Source organism: Nicotiana tabacum, chromosome 10, assembly GCF_000715075.1.
Source record: "Nicotiana tabacum cultivar K326 chromosome 10, ASM71507v2, whole genome shotgun sequence".
NCBI classification, from domain to species: Eukaryota; Viridiplantae; Streptophyta; class Magnoliopsida; order Solanales; family Solanaceae; genus Nicotiana; species Nicotiana tabacum.
The window spans coordinates 170,571,576-170,578,695 of record NC_134089.1 but is presented as its reverse complement, the minus strand read 5'-3'; positions in this window follow the sequence as shown (position 1 = coordinate 170,578,695).

Sequence of the window (7,120 nt, the reverse complement as noted above, 5' to 3'; positions counted from 1 at the left end):
TCAAGACTGCTTTTCCTCATGGTGATTTAGATGAGGAGATTTATATGGAGCAACCTGAGGGTTTTGTAACTAAGGAAAAAGAAAATTATGTCTGCAAATTGAAAAAGAGCCTGTATGGATTGAAACAAGCTCCAAGGCAATGGTATTTGAAGTTTGAATCCGTCATAGAAGAACAAGGTACAAGAAAACTTCTTCAGACCACTGTGTATTCTTCCAGAAGTTCTCAGATGATGATTTTATTATTTTATTGCTTTATGTGGATGACATGCTTATTGTTGGCAAGAATAAATCTAGAATTGTAGTCCTTAAGAAGCAGTTGAGCAAATCGTTTGCGATGAAGGACTTGGGGCCAGCAAAGAAAATCTTGGGCATTCAAATCCACCGACACAGAGATAGAAAGGAGTTATTTCTGTCCCAAAAGCAATACATTGAGAAGGTACTCAATAGGTTCAATATGACAGATGCAAAAGCGGTTAGTACCCTCTTGCTAAACACTTCAAATAGAGTATTAGTCAGAGTTAATCTACTGATGAAGAGAAAAAGGAGATGTCTCTATTCCTTACTTTTCTGCTGTTGGTAGCTTGATGTATGCTATGGTTTGCACTAGACCAGATATTGCACATGCCATCGGTACTGTTAGTAGATTCCTTTCTAATCCTGGAAAAAAATATTGAGATGTAGTAAAATGGATATTAAGGTATTTGAAAGATACTGCAGCTTTGAAGCTGTGATTTGGCAATGGCAAGCCTGAACTTGTTTGTTACACAGACTCTGATTTAGGAGGCAATCTTGATAATTCAAGATCCACTTCCAGTTATTTGATCATTTTTGTAGGGGGGGCTGTTTCTTGGCAATCTAGACTACAGAAGTGCATAGCTCTATCCACCACAGAAGCTGAATATATTGCTGTCACAGAAGGTGCCAAAGAACTATTACGGATGAAGGATTTTATTAATGATCTTGGCTTTGAGCAGCCAAGTTACATCTTATTTTGTGATATTCAGAGTGCTATCTGTCTCACCAAGCACTCCACTTTTCATTCTAAGACCAAACATATAAATAGAAAATATCATTGGATAAGAATGACCGTGGAAGAGAAATTATTTGAAGTTGAGAAGATACACACCGATGAAAATCCTTCGGATATGCTGACAAAGGCGGTGGTTGCAGATAAACATGAATTTTGTAGAAAATTGGCAGGCATGAAGCCTGTCAATAGTTCCTCTACTTGAAGACACATTTGGCCCCTTGGCTGGAGGGGGAGTTTGTTGGGCACATGCCCATGTTGTCCAGCCAAAGTCCCAATGACCTAATTCTATTCTCTTTTGGTTTCTTCCTATTTGGAATTGGATTCGGTTTATTCCTATTTTGAGTGAGTTTTGGCTTTAAGAGAAAGCATCACTCATGATCTATAAATAGGACAACCTTGGAGAATTATTTTATGCTCATTGATACAAGTCTTTGAAATACTTAAGCACATAAGAGTGGTTTTTGAGAGAGCTTTCGTCAAGAGAGAAGAGAGAAGAAAAATATTTGTTTTGCTGCAGATTTTTATTCTGACTAGCCAACATTCAAATCATATTTTTCGATTCGTTAACCGTTTGATCGGGCTCAAATTTTGACTAAGTCTTTGTAACATCATGATCTTGAATTTGAACGGTGAAGATCGAATTTGGAGGCTCGTAGCATCTGATTTCGAGCCTCGAACAATAGCTTTGTTTTTGTGGATTATACTCTTTCTTCAATTGATTAGTTGTTGCTCTTGTTGCTATTGTTGCTCCGTGTTTGGATTTTGTTGTGTAGTCAATTTGGAAAACTTTTGTAACCTTCTTATTGTTATAGTGGAGCTTTTTGGATCTCTGTGATCCCTTGGTTTTTACCTTCGATTTGAAGAGTTTTCCACGTTAAAATTTGGTGTTCTTTATCTTCTTTATTTTCGGATTTGCCTCTTCCTCGACATAATACTTCATACATAGGTTTTTATGCACTACAAACAGTCTGGCAACTGTGGTTAGTTGCATCTTTCTTGTCCTCCTCCTCCTCCGGCCAAGGGCAGAGCTACAGTATTATATACACGATCGGATGAACCCAATAACTTTTACTAAAACTTTATATTTGTATTAAAAATTTATTAAATGCATATAAATATTTAATTGTAGAATCTAGTGACGAGCTACGAATGTGATGACATGCAATTTCAAAACTCATAAACTTAAATCTTGGCTCTGGTTCTGCCTCTAGCCTAGATTTTACCTCCCGTTGATCAAGTGAGTGAAGATAATTGTGGAGTTTATGCATTATCGATATAAAGAACCTTTAGCTATCAGAATAAGTTAGCTTACAGCAACAAGAAAATAGAGTAATAACCTCCAGTTAATTTATTGTTGTGATACTGTAAAATTAAAGTATTTTGTAGTCGGGTGGCGGAGCTAGAGAAGTAGATGCGGTTTCGGACGAACTCAGTAGCTTTTGCTTAGATTTTTGAATTTGTATTAGAAAGTTCACAAAATATGTATAAATATTTAATTATGAACCCAATAACTAAAACTAGTTATGAGTTCGATGATAATTTTAGAACCTATAAACTTTAAATCTTGGCTCCGCTAGTATGTGCCAATATCAGAATATATCGAACCTACCCTCTCTTTTTCTTCTCTCCTCGATTCCTCCTATTCCTGGTCTCACGACTCACGTCCTTCTCGAAAATTTCTTTTTTGAAAAATAGTTAGTGTATATTACTTCAAATCACCATCAAAGAGAAAAATATGGGGGGACAGTTAGTGGCTCGAGAGTCTTAATCCCCTCCCTACCCTAGAAAATTAAAAGACCATCAATTAATGGGTTGCTGATGTATATGATGCTTAATTTGTTTGTTTGTCATAAAACTGTTTTGGATTTTCTTCTCAACAAAAAAAGAAAAAAAAAGTACGGAAAAGTAAAAGCACCGCGACAATATAAAAATATTTATATATAAAAAAAAGGACCACAAAATGAATAAAGACAATAGTAGATCAATGATTAATTTCTCATACATCAAACCAAAATTAATTTACACATGCTTTAATTTCTTTTTTCCTGACTAAACCTTTTTGTTTATATATATAGTTTATACATATGTAGTTCATGTAGTGAGGTTGATAGCCCCACCATCACTTCTTTAAGATATCTATAACTTGATAAAATGAAACTAAGCATCATTAGATGGACCATTAGATAAAGTTGTACCATTATTACAAATAATAAGGGGTCAGTTATTTCGATCACAACGAACCTTTGGTATTTTATTTTAGAAAAATGGATCTCTCAACTAGCTTTATGTTATGGTGGCTTATTATATCTTACTGTATATATTATGGATCAGAATATCTTATGTTCTTCAAGATTAAGAAGTCATGATTAGAAAGATTCAACGTGAAAATAGAAAGTTTTGAAATTGTTCTTTTTAGGACGTTATAGCATCTTTTTTATGGATTGGTTTATCTTACATGTCTTGTATGCTGGGCAGATTCAATATTTAATGCTTATGAGTTCCTACAACGAATACGATTAAATTTTCAATAATAATTGAGTTCATATTCAAGTATTTATAGATATTTAATAAATTTTTCAAACTCATTTATACTGTTTGGACAAAATCTGTTGAGTTCACGTGAACCCGTAAGTCGGGAGGTGGATCCTCCCATGATTTGTGTGTTTATGAAATGCAAGTAAACTAGATCTTTCATGAGCAATAGCCATCAATATTGGAGAAAACAAAATATTGAATATGGTCCCAACCTAAATCAACGTATTGATAAATTGAAACTTACGGGTTAAACTCGTAATCTGAACTATCCACATCAGTTTCCTACTTTCCTATAGTAAATTTTCTCTACATCTTTTTTAGAAATAGAGTTTAATTTGAACACGCAAGTAACCTTCTATTGTGTGATTATCTTCCTGTATTTTCCTCTTTTATTTATGGTAAAAGGATCCAAATCTGCTTTAATTATTCGATTGTGCTTAATTATACCATCCACAGACTTAAAAAAATCCTTGTTGTTATTGATTCGTATTATATTTGCTCTTCCTTGCTTACGTAGCTCTAACTGGTTAATTTATCCATGCTAGAGAGCTGTTTAAATGTAATTTAACTTAGTTATAATATGTTGCCAAATATTATTCAGAGAAATTTGGTGAGGGTGGGGTAGAGGTGAATGGTTTGCTACTCGAGGGAAACTTAGGTTACGAGAGACGATGTGGAGTTACATTTGGAGCTCAAGAATTAGTTTGACTAAATGTTGGGATTGAAATAACACGGTGTATGCGGAAGCTAACAAGATAAATTTTTAGGCATAATAATTTGTAAATATTAGTCAGTCGATTTACATATAATTTATCACTAATAAAAAATATAATAATTTTTTTAAGAGAATAATCACCCCTAAACAAAACTCTCTAAAAAACTATATTGTGAATATTGTTGTTGTTGTGTGAGACACAAGCCTCAATTTAAAGAAGAGAATAACTTATCTTCCCAAAAAAGGATAAAGCATATGAAAAAGATTTAATTCTTTTAGGAGTTTTTTTTTCCCTCCCTTCAAGAAAGAGAACCCTAATAAATTTAAAATTCAGGGCAAAACTCTAACACTTAATTCTCCGTTAAGCATTGGATAACGATGCATCACCTCACTCCCATAAAATTAACTGGACCAAATGATACTTTATTGGATTTAAACGACTATTATGTAGGGATGGGCATATATCGAGTAAAATCGTTAATCCGAATCGTTAATTATTTATTGAGTTATCGATATTGGGTTATTGGGTTAACGGTTCGGTAATGGATTAATTTTTTTTATTGGGTTATCGGTTCGGGCTCGATTTGGCAATTCTGTTATTGGGTAAAACCAATAACACAATAAGGATTAACTAATTTACTAGTTTACCCTTAAGTATATACATACTAGGGTTTCATAATTTATAGTTCACTCTTTGAACAAAGAAGATCTTAAGAACACTGACTGATATTCTATTTTTTCGTCACTGACTGATATTGAGATTTTTGTTTATATTTTTTGGGTTGAAGAATGAAAGATAGAAACTTTGGTTAGTGTTATTTTATTGGATGTTGCAGTAAATTTAAATTCTTGTGAAATAGAACAATTCTGAAAAGAGTTTTAGCAAAACAGTTCTTAAAATCTTATAAAACCGTTTTAGCAAAATAGCTAAAACAGTTTTATACCGAAACTGTTTTATACATGGCAAAACTGTTTTAGTTGTTTTATCTTATCGGGTAAACCGATAACCGAATCGATAATGATCGATAACCGATTAACCGATAACCAATATCTTATCGGTTTAGTTATCGGGTTATGATATCTGTAAACCGATAATCGATAGGCAAAACCGATAATATTTATAACCGAACCGAACCGACCGATGCCCACCCCTACTATTATGCTCTCCTTGTAGCGTCATTTTATAGCCTGTTTGACCAAGTTTCTTCAAGGCCAAAAGTAATTATTTTATTTTATTCTTGCATAAAAAGTATTTTTTTTTATAGTTGAAACGTTTGGCCACGCTTTTAGAAAAAAAAAATATTATTTTTGAGTAGAAGTAGAAATAGAAAAAAAATAGTTTTTTCTTAAAATCACATTTTGGAAAAGTATTTTTGAGAAAAATACACTTAGAAGCATTTTTTAAAAGTTTAGACAAACACTAATTGCTACTTAGAAATACTTTTCAAATTAATTAGCTAAAAAAATTATTTCTTATTAAAAGTACTTTTGAAAAAGCACTTTTAAGAAGAAAAAAATACTTCTAAAAATAAAAGTTAATTTTAGAAGGTTGGCCAATCTGGTATAGTTGCTTATCATAAGTCATCACTTAAAGGCTTCACTAATGAAAAAGGTTTTAAAAACTAACATAAACATTAATTTGAAAAAGTTAATTACTGCTACAGCTAGAAAGGTAAAATTGACCAACTTTTAAGCAAAAAGATGAATATGGCAATCAGGGTTGCGGAGAAAATACCAAAACCCGACCAAAAATATAAATAATCATAATTAATCTTTTTAGAGTCACCTTTAAAACATCTAATACTTGTAGAATATATCTAGCTTTTTATAACTTTAATACCATATCATTTTAGAATCAAGTCACTGTGCTTACATATCTGCACGGCCTTTAATGAAGATTTAGATAAAGATTAATGCTTCGGGTATCGTAAACTACCCAATAAACAATAACCACAAAAAAAAAAAAAACAATTTGGAAGAAGAACAAAAATAACGCTATTAATTTACAGATATGAGGTTGGAAAGAAAATTGTTCTTACTTTACATATGACGTTGGCCATTGTGTCTTCATTCCATGATAGACCTTGAAAAAGAAAAGAAAAAAAGACCATATTATAGACCAAAAATCCAAATTAAAACAGTGTCCTACATGTCGAGATGTCTCGTATTTCATCTTTAACGCCACAAAAATATATATAATTACTTCTTTTTTCTTATAAACGTTAATTCAATATATATATATTGGAAGATGAAACGTAACATCTTATCGTGTAAGATTACTTCAAGAACTTCTCCTTCTTAGTTGGTTCAACTAATTAATTCTTGTGCTTTTTTTGTCATGGCTTAAACATAAACTACATTGCAGAAATAATTTATCTACTTTCACAACGTAAGGTAAGATTGCGTATATAATATTCTTTCCAAACCTCACTTATAGTATTACACTCGCTTTAATTTTTTATTATTGTTGTTATTGTTAGATACGTTAAACCACAAATTCGACCAGCTGTACTTGCAAGGTATATTCCATTTATATATCTTTTGGCATTGAAAATCGATGAAGGGAGTTAAAATCCTTATTATTATTGAATGCCTTCAAGAAAATAATCATGCTAAACCTATGGGTGTGTTTGGTATAACGGAAAATGTTTTCTTATGGGTGTGTTTGGTATAACGGAAAATGTTTTCCGTGGAAATGTTTTCTAAGAAATATTTTCTTGGAAAAAAAGTAGTAATTTTATTCATTTTCCGGTATTTGTTACGCAAATTAAGGAAAATGACTTATCAAGAGTATTCATAAATAATTTAGATATAATAAACATGAAGTCATAAACTTTCAA